The sequence below is a fragment of the Triticum urartu genome, chromosome 2A (genome assembly GCF_056163025.1).
Source record: "Triticum urartu cultivar PI428250 chromosome 2A, HENAU_Tu73, whole genome shotgun sequence".
NCBI classification, from domain to species: domain Eukaryota; kingdom Viridiplantae; phylum Streptophyta; class Magnoliopsida; order Poales; family Poaceae; genus Triticum; species Triticum urartu.
Genome location: NC_141874.1, coordinates 744,150,681 through 744,169,887, shown reverse-complemented (window position 1 = coordinate 744,169,887; position 19,207 = coordinate 744,150,681).

Here is a 19,207-nt window from a genome sequence, read left to right as displayed (position 1 = left end):
TCTTCTTAGGCGTTAATGGTTCGCCATTAGGTTTGATGGCCTCGATATTGTACTTTACGCCCTCCTTCAACTTTTTGTTTGGGCCTCGTACTGTCCTGCTGCCTGAAGATTTGCCCGATCCGGATGGCTGAAATAAGAAAGATCGATTCGTTAATATATATCTTCAAGTCATTTAAAACATGTGATGATCACCAGATGCCTGCTTATATAAATATACCTCGCCGGTCTTTTTTGTTTCAAGATCAACATTTTCTTCGTCATGTTCATAGTTCATGACTTCACCAATTCGGTCGTCGCGATCGAATATCATATCACCCTCCCCGGTGTTGTTTAGATATTCAGAGCCATCATAATCTTCTTCATTCTGATCATCATCTGGCCTGCGAGGATTGCGTATGGTATTGAACAGGGCCTCTTCTCCCTCTCTGCCGGTATTGTCCGCCATAGGTTTTATTTAACTAATCCAAAAGAAATATATTCAAATTACAATGCATGGATGCAATCAATTAATAAGGAAAAACTGAATCAATCATAGTACATAATAAGCATCATCGAATATAATCTCGAATACATCGTCTCGAATAATAGATATAATCTCGAATACATCGTCTCGAATAATATATATAATCTCGAATAAATCATCTCGAATATTATATATCAAATACATCACTAGCTAGCTAGCTAGCTAATAAAGATCGAATACTAGAGAGTAATCTAGGCGGTGGACAACTAAAGTGAAGGAACCATCACTGGATCATAGCTCGGGTGATCTCCCAAAAGAACCTGCCAGGTATTGGAGAACCTGACGTCCATAGCAACCATGTAGCGATGGACGTGCTCGTCCTCCTCCCTGACACGGCGACGTACCACCTCCGGCGGGCCGGCTCCATCCGCACCGAAAGTGGCCCACGCGAACGCCACCAAAGGAGATGAGGGTCGACGACGGGACCCGGGGCCGGGTTCCTCACCAAGCGTCGCGCCGCTGAAGGTAGCACCTCCCAGTGCCAGCCCGGCGGAGCCCAGTCCCGGACATGGGTCCTCTGAAGTAGGACGTCGTCGCGAACGGATCGAAGGCGAGGATGCGGGCCGGGCATCGTCGACAACAAATACTATATGCAAATGTAACACTAATTATGCTATCATTGCATATGTCAAAATTCTATATGCTATTTCATACTAATTAAGCATCTAACACTAAAAACAGAAAAAACAACTTCTATACATCCATTAAAAAATAGAAAAACAACATTATATAAAAAAATTCCATACTAATTAAACACTAATTATATCCATCTAACATGCATTCATACATATATACTATGAAAAAATAATAATCTGAAAATCTAAACTAATTAAACATACAAAATACGTATATACTAATTAACTTAAGGAAATGTGTGTGTGTGTGTGTGTGTGTGTGTGTTCATCATGCTTGTGTGTGTGTGTGTATGGGCTCGGGGAGGGGCGGCGCCCATGGTGGCCGCCGGGGGCGAGGGAGAGGGGTTAGAGGGGGAGAGCTCACAGCGGGGCAACGGCGACGACGAGGCGACGACCGGGGGCGGCGACGGGCCGAGGCGTGACGGGGGCGGCGACGCGGGGACGGCACGACGGGGACGGGCCCAGGGCGGCGACGAAGACGAGGGCGGCGACGGGGACGGGGGCGGCGACGGCAACGGCGCGCGACGGGGGCGGCGCGGGACGGGGGCGGCGACGGCGTCGATCGATCGGGGCGGGCGGTGCTTCAATGGGGAAACAGAGGGAGAATGGAATTTTTCGAAGTGATGTATATATAGAAGACACCTTTAGTACCGGTTGGAGCCACCAACCGGTACTAAAGGCCTGTTTTGGCCAGGCCAAGCGGCGGGAAGGGCAGGCCTTTAGTACCGGATGGTGGCTCCAACCGGTACTAAAGACCCCCCCTTTAGTACCGGTTGATGCCACGACCCGGTACTAAAGGGGGTGCGCTGCCAGGCGAGGGGCGCAGAAGTTTAGTCCCACCTCGCTAGCCGAAGGGCGCTCGCACCTGCTTATAAACCCCGCCGCCGTTGCTGTCTCGAGCTCCTCTCTAAAGCAGGCCTTCTGGGCCTACCTCTGCTACTCTGCCCCGTGGGGCCTATTGGGCTTGCGGGCCTGCATCCTGGCCCAACAACAGGTTGGGTTTCTAGTCGTATGCAGGCCGCTGTGGCCCAGTAGGTGGGCTTTTTTTCATTTAGTTTTTTCTTTTCTGCTTTATTTATTTTGTTTTATTTATTTTTAGTTGTTTTTTGCTGTATTTAGAGTTTCTTTGTGAATATTTTTGATAGTTTTTAGAAACTTTCAGCTAGTGCCGGTAGTTTTTAAATTTGAATAGTTTAAATTTTGAATTATTTGAAATTTGTGTGAATCACTAGTTTGTGAATAACTTAACTTTAAAAATACATTTTTCAGTGATTCTTTTTTGTTATGTTTAATATTAGTGTGTTTTATCATTATATTCAATTTGGTAATGCTTAGTTTATTTAAAAAATGAAATGCCTTTTTAGCTGAAAAAATCAGTAAATGCATGAAAGAATTTGTTTGCACATAAAATTTCTTCGCGTTTCAAATGCCAAAACACATAACTACCCTAACTATTACAGAGATTCACTACTGGGTGTGAAACACAGAAGAAAGTGATGATAGTGAAGCCGATCACATCCCAGATCTTTGGGTGTGAAACTTTTTCTTCGCGTGTGTCCCTTTGCGCCGTAACCATGGAACATCTTCATCATTTAACGGGATGCTCGGGTCAATATTCACTGTGAATGGAGCAATTTCATCGAACTTTTCATAATCTCCTGACATGTCTGTCTTGTCATCCACTCCCATGATGTTTCTCTTCCCAGAAAGAACTATGTGCCGCTTTGGCTCATCGTACGATGCATTCACTTCGTTATCTTTTCTTTTTCTCGGCTTGATAGACATGTCCTTCACATAGAAAACATGTGCCACATCATTGGCTAGGACGAATGGTTCGTCTGCATATGCAAGATTGTTGAGATCCACTGTTGTCATTCCATACTGCGGGTCTTCCGTTACCCCGCCTCGTGTCATATTGAGCCATTTGCACCGAAACAAAGGGACCTTCAAACCACGTCGATAGTCAAGTTCCCATATGTCCTGTATATAACCATAATATGTTTCCTTTCCCGTCTTGGTTTCTGCATCAAAGCGGACACCACTATTTTGGTTGGTGCTCTTCTTATCTTGGGCGATCATGTAAAATGTATTACCATTTATCTCGTACCCTTTGAAAGTCATTATATTCGAAGATGGTAACTGGGACAGCAAGTACAAGTCATCTTCAATAGAGGCGTCATGCATGGTACGTGTCTGCAACCAGCTGGCGAAACTCCCGGTTTGTTCACGTGTAATCCAGTCAGCAGACCGCTCCGGGTGTTTGGAGCGTCGCAAATTCTTGTGTTCATCCATATACGGAGCCACCAAGGCGGAATTCTGTAGAACTGTGTAGTGTGCTTCAGTGAGAGAATGTCCGTCCATACATATTATTTGTTCCCCTCCTAGCGTGCCTTTTCCATCCAGTCTGCCCTTATGCCGCGATTCAGGAACACCAATCGGCTTAAGGTCAGGAATAAAGTCAATACAAAACTCAATGACCTCCTCATTTTCATGGCCCTTGGAGATGCTTCCTTCTGGCCTAGCACGGTTATGAACATATTTCTTTAAGACTCCAATGAACCTCTCAAAGGGGAACATATTGTGTAGAAATATAGGACCCAAAACATTAATCTCTTCGCATAGGTGAACTAGGACGTGCGTCATGATGTTGAAGAAGGATGGTGGGAACACCAACTCGAAACTGACAAGACATTGCACCAAATCATTCTCTAACCTTGGTATGATTTCTGGATCGATTACCTTCTGAGAGATTGCATTGAGGAATGCACATAGCTTCACAATGGCTAATCGAACATTTTCCGGTAGAAGCCTCCTCAATGCAACCAGAAACAGTTGCGTCATAATCACGTGGCAATCATGAGACTTTAGGTTCTGGAACCTTTTCTCTGCCATGTTTATTATTCCCTTTATATTCGACGAGAAGCCAGACGGTACCTTAATACTGAGCAGGCATTCAAAGAAGATTTCCTTCTCTTCTTTGGTAAGAGCATAGCTTGCATGACCCTGATGTATGCCGTCTTTTCCGTGCATACGTTGCTGGTCCTCCCATGCCTCAGGTGTATCTTTTGTCTTCCCATACACGCCCAAGAAGCCAAACAGGATCACACAAAGATTCTTTGTCACGTGCATCACGTCGATTGCGGAGCGGACCTCTAGGTCTTTCCAATAGGGCAGGTCCCAAAATATAGATTTCTTCTTCCACATGGGTGCGCGTCCGTAAACGTCATTCGGAACAGGTTGTCCACCAGGACCCTTTTCCAAAGACCACCTTCAAATCCTTGACATATCATGTACATCAGCACCAGTACGGTGGCGAGGCTTCGTCCGGTGATCCGCCTCACCTTTGAAATGCTTGTCTTTCTTTCGTACGGGATGCCTGCTCGGAAGAAATCGACGATGTCCCAGGTACACATTCTTCTTACAATTAGCCAAATATATACTGTCGGTATCGTCCAAACAGTGCGTGCATGCGCAGTATCCCTTGTTTGTCTGTCCTGAAAGGTTACTGAGAGCAGGCCAATCATTGATGGTCACGAACAGCAACGCCTTTAGGTCAAATTCTTCCCCCATGTGCTCATCCCACGCACGTACACCTGTTCCATTCCACAGTTGTAAGAGTTCTTCAACTAATGGCCTTTGGTACACATCAATGTCGTTGCCGGGTTGCTTAGGGCCTTGGATGAGCACTGCATCATAATGAACTTCCGCTTCATGCACAACCAAGGAGGAAGGTTATACAAACATAGAGTCACATGCCAGGTGCTATGGTTGCTGCTCTGCTCCCCAAAAGGATTAATGCCATCTGCGCTTAGACCAAACCATACGTTCCTTGCGTCATCTGCAAACTCCTTCCCGTACTTTCTTTCGATTTTTCTCCACTACGACCCGTCAGCGGGTACTCTCAACTTTCCGTCTTTCTTACGGTCTTCTCTGTGCCATCGCATCGCCTTGGCATGCTCTTTGTTTTGGAACAAACATTTCAATCGTGGTATTATAGGAGCATACCACATCACCTTGGCAGGAATCTTCTTCCTGGGGCGCTCGCCCTCGACATCACCAGGGTCATCGCGGCTGATCTTATAGCGCAATGCACCGCATACCGGGAAAGTGTTCAAATCCTCGTACTCACCGCGGTAGAGGATGCAATCATTAGGGCATGCATGTATCTTCTGCACCTCTAACCCTAGAGGGCAGACAACCTTCTTTGCTTCATACGTACTCTCGGGCAATTCGTTGTCCTTTGGAAGCATATTCTTTATCATTACCAGCAACTTTCCAAATCCCTTGTCAGATACACCATTCTCTGCCTTCCATTGTAGCAATTCCAGTGTGGTGCCCAGCTTTTTCTTGTCACCTACGCAATTTGGGTACAACAATTTTTTGTGATCCTCTAACATGCGCTGCAACTTCTTCTTCTCCAAATCACTTGCGCAGTTTCTCTTTGCATCGGCAATGGCCCGACCTAGATCATCAACGGGCTCATCCGATGCCTCTTCTTCAGCTTCTTCCCGCATTGCCGGCTTAGCTTCTTCCCGCATTACCGGCTCAGCTTCTTCCCTCATTGTTGTATCATCGTATTCAGGGAACCCATGGCCAGGATAGCTGTCGTCGTCCTCTTCTTCTTCATTGTCTTCCATCATAACCCCTCTTTCTCCATGCTTGGTCCAAACATTATAGTGGGGCATGAAACCGGACTCAAACAGGTGGACGTGAATGGTTCTTGACGTAGAGTAATTGTGACCATTCTTACAGCCAGCACATGGACAAGGCATAAAACCATCCGCCCGCTTGTTTGCCTCAGCCGCAAGCAGAAAAGTATGCACGTCATTAATGAACTCGGGAGAGCATCGGTCATCTTACATCCATTGCCGGCTCATCTTCAATACACAGCACCGAAAACACCAAATTAATACAATACATAAAGTTCATACAACACTTAAATGCAACAAACAAATAACTCTCTAGCTAAATAATTTAAATGCAGCAACAAATGCGATCAAGATCGCAACTAAGGTAACAATTGATCCAACAGCATAATGATACCAAGACTCACTATGAATGGCATATTTTCTAATCTTTCTAATCTTCAAGCGCATTTTCTCCATCTTAATCTTGTTCGACAACATCGGCAACATGCAACTCCAATTCCATCTTCTCCCCCTCAATTATTTTCAATTTTTCTTTCAAATCCTCGTTTTCTCTTTCAACTAAATTTAACCTCTCGACAATAGGGTCGGTTGGAATTTCCGATTCAACTACCTCCTACATACAAATATCTATGTGAGCTTGATGGGCATAATTTTGTTGGGGAACGTAGTAATTTCAAAAAATTTCCTACGCACACGCAAGATCATGGTGATGTATAGAAACGAGAGGGGAGAGTGTTGTCTACGTACCCTCGTAGACCGACAGCGGAAGCGTTATGACAACGCGGTTGATGTAGTCGTACGTCTTCACGGCCCGACTGATCAAGCACCGAAACTACGGCACCTTCGAGTTCTAGCACATGTTCAGCTCGATGACGATCCCCGGACTCCGATCCAGCAAAGTGTCGGGGAAGAGTTCCGTCAGCACGACAGCGTGGTGACGATCTTGATGTTCTACTGTCGCAGGGCTTCGCCTAAGCACCACTACAATATTATCGAGGACTATGGTGGAGGGGGGCACCGCACACGGCTAAGAGAACGATCTTGAAGATCAACTTGTGTGTCTAGAGGTGCCCCCTTGCCCCCGTATATAAAGGAGCAAGGGGGGGTGCGGCCGGCCCTAGGAGGAGGCGCGCAGGAGGAGTCCTACTCCTACTGGGAGTAGGACTCCCCCTTTCCCTAGTTGGATTAGGACTTGGGGGGAAGGAGGAGAGGGAAGAAAGGAAAGGGGGGGGCGCCGCCCCCCTCCTTGTCCAATTCGGACTTGGGGGGGGGGGAAGGGGCGCGCGGCAGCCCCTAGGCCTCCTCTCCTCTTCCTCCACTAGACCCATTAAGGCCCATTAGGTTACCGGGGGGAATTCCGGTAACCTCCCGGTACTCCGGTAAAATGCCGATTTCACCCGGAACACTTCCGATGTCCAAACATAGGCTTCCAATATATCAATCTTTATGTCTCGACCATTTTGAGACTCCTCGTCATGTCCGTGATCACATCCGGGACTCCGAACAAACTTCGGTACATCAAAATATATAAACTCATAATGAAACTGTCATCGTAACGTTAAGCGTGCGGACCCTACGGGTTCGAGAACAATGTAGACATGACCGAGACATGTCTCCGGTCAATAACCAATAGCGGAACCTGGATGCTCATATTGGCTCCTACATATTCTACGAAGATCTTTATCGGTCAGACCGCATAACAACATACGTTGTTCCCTTTGTCATCAGTATGTTACTTCCCCGAGATTCGATCATCGGTATCTCAATACCTAGTTCAATCTCGTTACCGGCAAGTCTCTTTACTCGTTTCGTAATACATCATCTCGCAACTAACTCATTAGTTGCAATGCTTCCAAGGCTTATGTGATGTGCATTACCGAGAGGGCCCAGAGATACCTCTCCGACAATCGGGTGACAAATCCTAATCTTGAAATACGCCAACCCAACATGTACCTTTGGAGACACCTGTAGAGCTCCTTTATAATCACCCAGTTACGTTGTGACGTTTGGTAGCACACAAAGTGTTCCTCTGGCAAACGGGAGTTGCATAATCTCATAGTCATAGGAACATGTATAAGTCATGAAGAAAGCAATAGCAACATACTAAACGATCGGGTGCTAAGCTAATGGAATGGGTCATGTCAATCACACCATTCTCCTAATGATGTGATCCCGTTAATCAAATGACAACACATGTCTATGGTTAGGAAACATAACCATCTTTGATTAACGAGCTAGTCAATTAGAGGAACACTAGTGACGTTTAGTTTGTCTATGTATTCACACAAGTATTATGTTTCCGGATAATACAATTCTAGCATGAATAATAAACATATATTATGGTATAAGGAAATAAATAATAACTTTATTATTGCCTCTAGGGCATATTTCCTTCAGTCTCCCACTTGCACTAGAGTCAATAATCTAGATTACACAGTAATGATTCTAACACCCATGGAGCTTTGGTGCTGATCATGTTTTGCTCGTGGAAGAGGCTTAGTCAACGGGTCTGCTACATTCAGATCCGTATGTATCTTGCAAATCTCTACGTCTCCCACCTGGACTAGATCCCGGATGGAATTGAAGCGTCTCTTGATGTGCTTGGTTCTCTTGTGAAATCTGGATTCCTTTGCCAAGGCAATTGCACCAGTATTGTCACAAAAGATTTTCATTGGACCCGATGCACTAGGTATGACACCTAGATCGGATATGAACTCCTTCATCCAGACTCCTTCGTTTGCTGCTTCCGAAGCAGCTATGTACTCTGCTTCTTATGTAGATCCTGTTGGGGAACGTAGCAGAATTTTAAAATTTTCTACGCATCACCGTGATCAATCTATGGAGTCATCTAGCAATGAGGGAGAGAGGAGTGCATCTACATACCCTTGTAGATCACGAGTGGAAGCGTTCAAGAGAACGGGGTTGATGGAGTCGTACTCGACGTGATCCAAATCACCGAAGATCCTAGCGCCGAACGGACGGCACCTCCGCGTTCAACACATGTACGGAGCGAGGACATCTCCCGCGCCTTGATCCAGCAAGGAGGAGGGAGAGGTTGAGGAAGAGGGCTCCAACAGCAGCACGACGGCGTGGTGGCGATGGAGCTGCAGTACTCCGGCAGGGCTTCGCCAAGCTCTTATGGAGGAGGAGAGGTGTTGGGGAGGGGAGGGGCTGCGCCTTGGATGTTGTGTGCAGCCCTCCCCTCACCCCTCTATTTATAGGGGAAGGGGGCCGGCCCCCTCTAGATGAGATCTAGAGGGGGGGGGGGGGGCGGCCAAGGTGAGGGGGGCTTGCCCCCCAAGCAAGGGGCCGCCCCCTTAGGGTTTCCCTCAACCCTAGGCGCATGGGCCCTAGGGGGGCGTGGCGCCCCAACCCACTTGGGCTGGTTCCCTTCTCCATACAGCCCATAAGGCCCTCCGGAAGAGGTGGCCCCTCCCGGTGGACCCCCGGAACCCCTCCGGTGGCCCCGGTACAATACCGATATGCCCCCAAACCTTTCCGGTGACCGTATGACAACTTCCCATATATAAATCTTTACCTCCGGACCATTCCGGAACTCCTCGTGATGTCCGGGATCTCATCCGGGACTCCGAACAACATTCGGTAATCACATACAAGTCTTCCTAACAACCCTAGCGTCACCGAACCTTAAGTGTGTGGACCCTACGGGTTCGGGAGACATGCAGACATGACCGAGACGACTCTCCGGTCAATAACCAACAGCGGGATCTGGATACCCATGTTGGTTCCCACATGCTCCACGATGATCTCATCGGATGAACCACGATGTCGAGGATTCAATCAATCCGTATGCAATTCCCTTTGTCAATCGGTACGTTACTTGCCCGAGACTCGATCGTCGGTATCCCAATACCTTGTTCAGTCTCGTTACCGGCAAGTCACTTTACTCATACCGTAATGCATGATCCCGTGATCAACCACTTGATCACACTGAGCTCATTATGATGATGCATTACCGAGTGGGCCCAGAGATACCTCTCCGTCATACGGAGTGACAAATCCCAGTCTCGATTCGTGCCAATCCAACAGACACTTTCAGAGATACCTGTAATGTACCTTTATAGTCACCCAGTTACGTTGTGACGTTTGGCACACCCAAGGCACTCCTACGGTATCCGGGAGTTGCACAATCTCATGGTCTAAGGAAATGATACTTGACATTCAGAAAAGCTACATCAAACGAACTACACGATCTTTGAGCTAAGCTTAGGATTGGGTCTTGTCCATCACATCATTCTCCTAATGATGTGATCCCGTTATCAATGACATCCAATGTCCATAGTCAGGAAACCATGACTATCTTTTGATCAACGAGCTAGTCAACTAGAGGCTCACTAGGGACGTGTTGTGGTCTGTGTATTCACACATGCATTACGATTTCCGGATAACACAATTATAGCATGAACAATAGACAATTATCATGAACAAAGAAATATAATAATAACCATTTTATTATTGCCTCTAGGGCATATTTCCAAGAGTCTCCCACTTGCACTATTGTCAATATTCTAGTTACATTGTGATGAATCGAACACCCATGCAGTTCTGGTGTTGATCATGTTTTGCTCTAGGGAGAGGTTTAGTCAACGGATCTGCTACATTCAGGTCCGTATGTACTTTACAAATCTCTATGTCTCCATTTTGAACACTTTCACGAACGGAGTTGAAGCGATGCTTGATATGCCTGGTCTTCCTGTGAAACCTGGGCTCCTTGGCAAGGGCAATAGCTGTAGTGTTGTCACAGAAGAGAGTCATCGGGCCCGACGCATTGGGTATGACTCCTAGGTCGGTAATGAACTCCTTCACCCAGACTGCTTCTTGTGTTGCCTCCGAGGCTGCCATGTACTCCGCTTCACATGTAGATCCCGCCACAACGCTTTGCTTGCAACTGCACCAGCTTACTGCCCCACCATTCAAAATATACACGTATCTGGTTTGTGACTTAGAGTCATCTAGATCTGTGTTGAAGCTAGCATCGACGTAACCCTTTACGACGAGCTCTTCGTCACCTCCATAAATGAGAAACATTTCCTTGGTCCTTTTCAGGTACTTCAGGATATTCTTGACCGCTGTCCGGTGTTCCATGTCGGGATTACTTTGGTACCTTCCTACCAAACTTACGGCAAGGTTTACATCAGGTCTGGTACACGGCATAGCATACATGATAGATCCTATAGCCGAGGCATAGGGGACGACACTCATCTTTTCTCTATCTTCTGCCGTGGTCGGGCATTGAGCCGTGCTCAATCTCGTACCTTGCAATACAGGCAAGAACCCCTTCTTTGACTGATCCATTTTGAACTTCTTCAATATCTTGTCAAGGTACGTACTCTGTGAAAGACCAATGAGGCGTCTCGATCTATCTCTATAGATCTTGATGCCTAATATATAAGCAGCTTCTCCAAGGCCCTTCATTGAAAAACACTTGTTCAAGTAGGCCTTTATGCTTTCCAAGAATTCTATATCATTTCCCATCAACAGTATGTCATCCACATACAATATGAGAAATGCTACAGAGCTCCCACTCACTTTCTTGTAAATGCAGGCTTCTCCATAAGTCTGCATAAACCCAAATGCTTTGATCATCTCATCAAAACGAATGTTCCAACTCCGAGATGCTTGCACCAGCCCATAAATCGAGCGTTGGAGCTTGCACACCTTGTCAGCATTCTTAGGATTGACAAAACCTTCCGGCTGCATCATATACAATTCTTCCTTAAGGAAACCATTAAGGAATGCCGTTTTGACGTCCATTTGCCATATCTCATAATCATAGAATGTGGCAATTGCTAACATGATTCAGACGGACTTTAGCTTCGCTACGGGTGAGAAAGTCTCATCGTAGTCAACCCCTTGAACTTGTCAATAACCCTTAGCGACAAGCTGAGCTTTATAGATGGTCACATTACCATCCGCGTCTGTCTTCTTCTTAAAGATCCATTTATTTTCTATGGCTCGCCGATCAACGGGCAAGTCAGTCAAAGTCCATACTTTGTTTTCATACATGGATCCTATCTCGGATTTCATGGCTTCCAGCCATTTGTCGAAATCCGGGCCCGCCATCGCTTCTTCATAGTTCGAAGGTTCACCATTGTCTAACAACATGATTTCCAAACAGGGTTGCCGTACCACTCTGGTGCGGAACGTGTCCTTGTGGACCTACGAAGCTCAGTAGCAACTTGCTCTGAAGTTTCATGATCATCATCATCATCAACTTCCTCTCTAGTCGGTGCAGGCACCTCAGGAACATTTTCTTGAGTTGCGCCACTTACCGGTTCAAGAGGTAATACTTCATCAAGTTCTACCTTCCTCCCACTTATTTCTTCCCAGAGAAACTCTTTCTCTAGAAAGGACCCATTCTTGGCAACGAAGATCTTGCCTTCGGATCTGAGGTAGAAGGTATACCCAACAGTTTCTTTAGGGTATCCTATGAAGACGCATTTTTCCGATTTGGGTTCGAGCTTTTCAGGTTGTAGTTTCTTGACATAAGCATCGCATCCCCAAACTTTTAGAAATGACATCTTAGGTTTCTTCCCAAACCATAATTCATACGGTGTCGTCTCAACAGATTTCGACGGAGCCCTATTTAAAGTGAATGCGGCAGTCTCTAAAGCATAGCCCCAAAATGATAGCGGTAAATCGGTAAGAGAGATCATAGATCGCACCATATCTAATAGAGTGCGATTATGACGTTCGGACACACCATTACGCAGAGGTGTTCCAGGTGGCGTGAGTTGTGAAACTATTCCACATTTTCTTAAGTGTGTGCCAAATTCGTGACTCAAGTATTCTCCCCCATGATCTAATCGCAAGAACTTGATTTTCCTGTCACGTTGATTCTCAACCTCACTCTGAAATTCCTTGAACTTTTCAAAGGTCTCAGACTTGTGTTTCATTAAGTAGACATACCCATATCTACTCAAGTCATCAGTGAGGGTGAGAACATAACGATAGCCACCGCGAGCCTCAACACTCATTGGACCACACACATCAGTATGTATGATTTCCAATAAGTTGGTTGCTCGCTCCATTGTTCCTGAGAACGGAGTCTTGGTCATCTTACCCATGAGGCATGGTTCGCACGTGTCAAATGATTCGTAATCAAGAGACTCTAAAAGTCCATCTGCATGGAGCTTCTTCATGCGTTTGACACCTATGTGACCAAGGCGGCAGTGCCACAAGTATGTGGGCTATCATTATCAACCTTACATCTTTTGGTATTCACACTATGAATATGTGTAGCATTACGCTCGAGATTCATTAAGAATAAACCATTTCACCATCGGAGCATGACCATAAAACATATCTCTCATATAAATAGAACAACCATTATTCTCGGATTTAAATGAGTAGCCATCTCGAATTAAACGAGATCCTGATACAATGTTCATGCTCAAAGCTGGCACTAAATAAGAATTATTGAGGTTTAAAACTAATCCCGTAGGTAAATGTAGAGGCAGCGTGCCGACGGCGATCACGTCGACCTTGGAACCATTCCTGACGCGCATCGTCACCTCGTCCTTCGCCAGTCTCCGCTTATTCCGCAGCTCCTGCTTTGAGTTACAAATGTGAGCAACCGCACCGGTATCAAATACCCGGGAGCTACTATGAGTACTGGTAAGGTACACATCAATTACATGTATATCACATATACCTTTAGTGTTGCCAGCCTTCTTGTCCGCTAAGTATTTGGGACAGTTCCGCTTCCAGTGACCACTTCCCTTGCAATAAAAACACTCAGTCTCGGGCTTGGGTCCATTCTTTGGCTTCTTCCCGGCAGCTTGCTTACCGGGCGCCGCAACCCCCTTTGCCGTCCTTCTTGAAGTTCTTCTTACCCTTGCCTTTCTTGAACTTAGTGGTTTTATTCACCATCAACACTTGATGTTCCTTTTTGACTTCTACCTCTGCTGATTTCAGCATTGAATATACCTCAGGAATGGTCTTTTCCATCCCCTACATATTGAAGTTCATCACAAAGCTCTTGTAGCTCGGTGGAAGCGACTGAAGGATTCTGTCAATGACCGCGTCATCCGGGAGATTAACTCCCAGCTGAGTCAAGCGGTTATGCAACCCAGACATTTTGAGTATGTGCTCATTGACAGAACTATTTTCCTCCATCTTACAGCTGAAGAACTTGTCGGAGACTTCATATCTCTCGACCCGGGCATGAGCTTGAAAAACCATTTTCAGCTCTTCGAACATCTCATATGCTCCGTGTCTCTCAAAACGCTTTTGGAGCCCCGGTTCTAAGCTGTAAAGCATGCCGCATGAACGAGGGAGTAATCATCAGCACATGTCTGCCAAGCATTCATAACGTCTTGGTTCTGTGGGACGGGTGCGTCACCTAGCGGTGCTTCTAGGACATAATCTTTCTTGTCAGCTATGAGGATGATCCTCAGGTTCCGGACCCAGTCCGTATAGTTGCTGCCATCGTCTTTTAGCTTGGTTTTCTCCAGGAACGCGTTGAAGTTGAGGACAACGTTGGCCATTTGATCTACAAGACATATTGTAAAGATTTTAGACTAAGTTCATGATAATTAAGTTCATCTAATCAAATTATTCAATGAACTCCCACTCAGATAGACATCCCTCCAGTCATCTAAGTATAACATGATCCGAGTTAACTAGGCTGTGTCCGATCATCACGTGAGATGGACTAGTCAACATCGGTGAACATCTTCATGTTGATCGTATCTTCTATACGACTCATGCTCGACCTTTCGGTCTTCTGTGTTCCGAGGCCATGTCTGTACATGCTACGCTCATCAAGTCAACCTAAGTGTATTGCGTGTGTAAATCTGGCTTACACCCGTTGTATTCGAACGTTAGAATCTATCACACCGATGATCACGTGGTGCTTCGAAACTACGAACCTTCGCAACGGTGCACAGTTAGGGGGAACACTTTCTTGAAATTATTATGAGGGATCATCTTATTTAAGCTACCGTCGTTCCAAGCAAATAAGATGTAAAACATGATAAACATCACATGCAATCAAACAGTGACATGATATGGCCAATATCATTTGCTCCTTTTGATCTCCATCTTCGGGGCTCCATGATCATCGTTGTCACCGGCATGACACCATGATCTCCATCATCATGATCTCCATCATCGTGTCTTATTGAAGTTGTCTCGTCATCTATTACTTCTACTACTATGGCTAATGCTTTAGCAATAAAGTAAAGTAATTACATGACGTTTATGTTGACACACATGTCATAAATAAATAAAGACAACTCCTATGGCTCCTGCCGGTTGTCATACTCATCGACATGCAAGTCGTGATTCCTATTACAAGAACATGATCATCTCATACATCACATATATCATTCATCACATCCTTTGGCCATATCACATCACAAAACACTTGCTGCAAAAACAAGTTAGACGTCCTCTAATTGTTGTTGCAAGTTTTTACGTGGCTGCTAAAGGTTTCTAGCAAGAACATTTCTTACCTACGCCAAAACAACAATGTGAATTGCCAATTTCTATTTACCCTTCATAAGGACCCTGTTCATCGAATCCGATCCGACTAAAGTGGGAGAGACAGACACCCGCCAGCCACCTTATGCAACTTGTGCATGTCAGTCGGTGGAACCGGTCTCACGTAAGCGTAGGTGTAAGGTTAGTCCGGGCCGCTTCATCCCACAATACCGCCGAATCAAGATAAGACTAGTAACGGCAAGATAATTGACAATATCGACGCCCACAACTACTTTGTGTTCTACTCGTGCATAGTAACTACGCATAGACCTAGCTCATGATGCCACTGTTGGGGAACGTAGCAGAATTTTAAAATTTTCTACACATCACCAAGATCAATCTATGGAGTCATCTAGCAACGAGGGAGAGAGGAGTGCATCTACATACCCTTGTAAATCACGAGCGAAAGTGTTTAAGAGAACGGGGTTGATGGAGTCGTACTCGACGTGATCCAAATCACCGAAGATCCTAGCGTCAAACGGACGGCACCTCCGAGTTCAACACACGTACGGAGCGAGGACGTGTCCCGCGCCTTGATCCAGCAATGAGGAGGGAGAGGTTGAGGAAGAGGGCTCCAACAGCAGCACGACGGCGTGGTGGTGATGGAGCTGCAGTACTCCGGCAGGGCTTCGCCAAGCTCTTATGGAGGAGGAGAGGTGTTGGGGAGGGGAGGGGCTGCGCCTTGGATATTGTGTGCAGCCCTCCCCTCACCCCTCTATTTATAGGGGAAGGGGGAAGGGGGCCGGCCCCCTCTAGATGAGATCTAGAGGGGGGCGGCCAAGGGGAGGGGGGCTTGCCCCCCAGGCAAGGCGGCGCCCCCCTTATGGTTTCCCTCAACCCTAGGCGCATGGGCCCTAGGGGGGTGTGGCGCCCCAGCCCACTTGGGCTGGTTCCCTTCTCCATACAACCCATAAGGCCCTCCGGAAGAGGTGGCCCCCCCCAGTGGACCCCCGGAACCCCTCCGGTGGCCCCCGTACAATACTGATATGCCCCCGAACCTTTCCGGCGACCGTATGACAACAATTCCAGTGTGGTGCCCAGCTTTTTCTTGTCACCTACGCAATTCGGGTACAACAATTTTTTGTGATCCTCTAACATGCACTGCAACTTCTTCTTCTCCAAATCACTTGTGCAGTTTCTCTTTGCATCGGCAATGGCCTGACCTAGATCATCAACGGGCTCATCCGATGCCTCTTCTTCAGCTTCTTCCCGCATTGCCGGCTCAGCTTCTTCCCTCATTGTTGTATCATCGTATTCAGGGAACCCATGGCCAGGATAGCTGTCGTCGTCCTCTTCTTCTTCATTGTCTTCCATCATAACCCCTCTTTCTCCATGCTTGGTCCAAACATTATAGTGGGGCATGAAACCAGACTCAAACAGGTGGACGTGAATGGTTCTTGACGTAGAGTAATTGTGACCATTCTTACAGCCAGCACATGGACAAGGCATAAAACCATCCGCCCGCTTGTTTGCCTCAGCTGCAAGCAGAAAAGTATGCATGCCATTAATGAACTCGGGAGAGCATCGCTCATCGTACATCCATTGCCGGCTCATCTTCAATACACAGCACCGAAAACACCAAATTAATACAATACATAAAGTTCATACAACACTTAAATGCAACAAACAAATAACTCTCTAGCTAAATAATTTAAATGCAACAACAAATGCGATCAAGATCGCAACTAAGGTAACAATTGATCCAACAGCATAATGATACCAAGCCTCACTATGAATGACATATTTTCTAATCTTTCTAATCTTCAAGCGCATTTTCTCCATCTTAATCTTGTGATCATCGACGACATCGGCAACATGCAACTCCAATTCCATATTCTCCCCCTCAATTCTTTTCAATTTTTCTTTCAAATCCTCATTTTCTCTTTCAACTAAATTTAACCTCTCGACAATAGGGTCGGTTGGAATTTCCGATTCAACTACCTCCTACATACAAATATCTATGTGAGCTTGATGGGCATAATTTTGTTGGGGAACGTAGTAATTTCAAAAAAATTCCTACGCACACGCAAGATCATGGTGCTGTATAGCAACGAGAGGGGAGAGTGTTGTCTACGTACCCTCATAGACCGACAGCGGAAGCGTTATGACAACGCGGTTGATGTAGTCGTACGTCTTCACGGCCCGACCGATCAAGCACCGAAACTACGGCACCCCCGAGTTCTAGCACACGTTCAGCTCGATGACGATCCCCGGACTCCGATCCAGCAAAGTGTCGGGGAAGAGTTCCGTCGGCACGACGGTGTGGTGACGATCTTGATGTTCTACTGTCACAGGGCTTCGCCTAAGCACCACTACAATATTATCGAGGACTATGGTGGAGGGGGGCACCGCACACGGCTAAGAGAACGATCTTGAAGATCAACTTGTGTGTCTAGAGGTGCCCCCTTGCCCCCGTATATAAAGGAGCAAGGGGGGGGGGGTGCGGCCGGCCCTAGGAGGAGCCCTACTCCTACCGGGAGTAGGACTCCCCCTTTCCCTAGTTGGATTAGGACTTGGGGGGAAGGAGGAGAGGGAAGAAAGGAAAGGGGGGCGCCGCCCCCCCTCCTTGTCCAATTCGGACTTGGGGGGGAAGGGGCGCGCGGCAGCCCCTAGGCCTCCTCTCCTCTTCCTCCACTAGACCCATTAAGGCCCATTAGGTTACCGGGGGGAATTCCGGTAACCTCCCGGTACTCCGGTAAAATGCCGATTTCACCCGGAACACTTCTGATGTCCAAACATAGGCTTCCAATATATCAATCTTTATGTCTCGACCATTTTGAGACTCCTCGTCATGTCCGTGATCACATCCGGGACTCCGAACAAACTTTGGTACATCAAAATATATAAACTCATAATGAAACTATCATCGTAACGTTAAGCGTGCGGACCCTACGGGTTCGAGAATAATGTAGACATGACCGAGACATGTCTCCGGTCAATAACCAATAGCGGAACCTGGATGCTCATATTGGCTCCTACATATTCTACGAAGATCTTTATCGGTCAGACCGCATAACAACATACGTTGTTCCCTTTGTCATCGGTATGTTACTTCCCCGAGATTCGATCATCGGTATCTCAATACCTAGTTCAATCTCGTTACCGGCAAGTCTCTTTACTCGTTTCGTAATACATCATCTCGCAACTAACTCATTAGTTGCAATGCTTGCAAGGCTTATGTGATGTGCATTACCGAGAGGGCCCAGAGATACCTCTCCGATAATTGGGTGACAAATCCTAATCTCGAAATACGCTAACCCAACATGTACCTTTGGAGACACTTGTAGAGCTCGTCTATAATCACCCAGTTACGTTGTGACGTTTGGTAGCACACAAAGTGTTCCTCTGGCAAACGGGAGTTGCACAATCTCATAGTCATAGGAACATGTATAAGTCATGAAGAAAGCAATAGCAACATACTAAACGATCGGGTGCTAAGCTAATGGAATGGGTCATGTCAATCACATCATTCTCCTAATGATGTGATCCCGTTAATCAAATGACAACACATGTCTATGGTTAGGAAACATAACCATCTTTGATTAACGAGCTAGTCAAGTAGAGGAACACTAGTGACGTTTAGTTTGTCTATGTATTCACACAAGTATTATGTTTCCGGATAATACAATTCTAGCATGAATAATAAACATTTATTATGGTATAAGGAAATAAATAATAACTTTATTATTGCCTCTAGGGCATATTTCCTTCAGTCTCCCACTTGCACTAGAGTCAATAATCTAGATTACACAGTAATGATTCTAACACCCATGGAGCTTTGGTGCTGATCATGTTTTGCTCATGGAAGAGGCTTAGTCAACGGGTCTGCTACATTCAGATCCGTATGTATCTTGCAAATCTCTATGTCTCCCACCTGGACTAGATCCCGGATG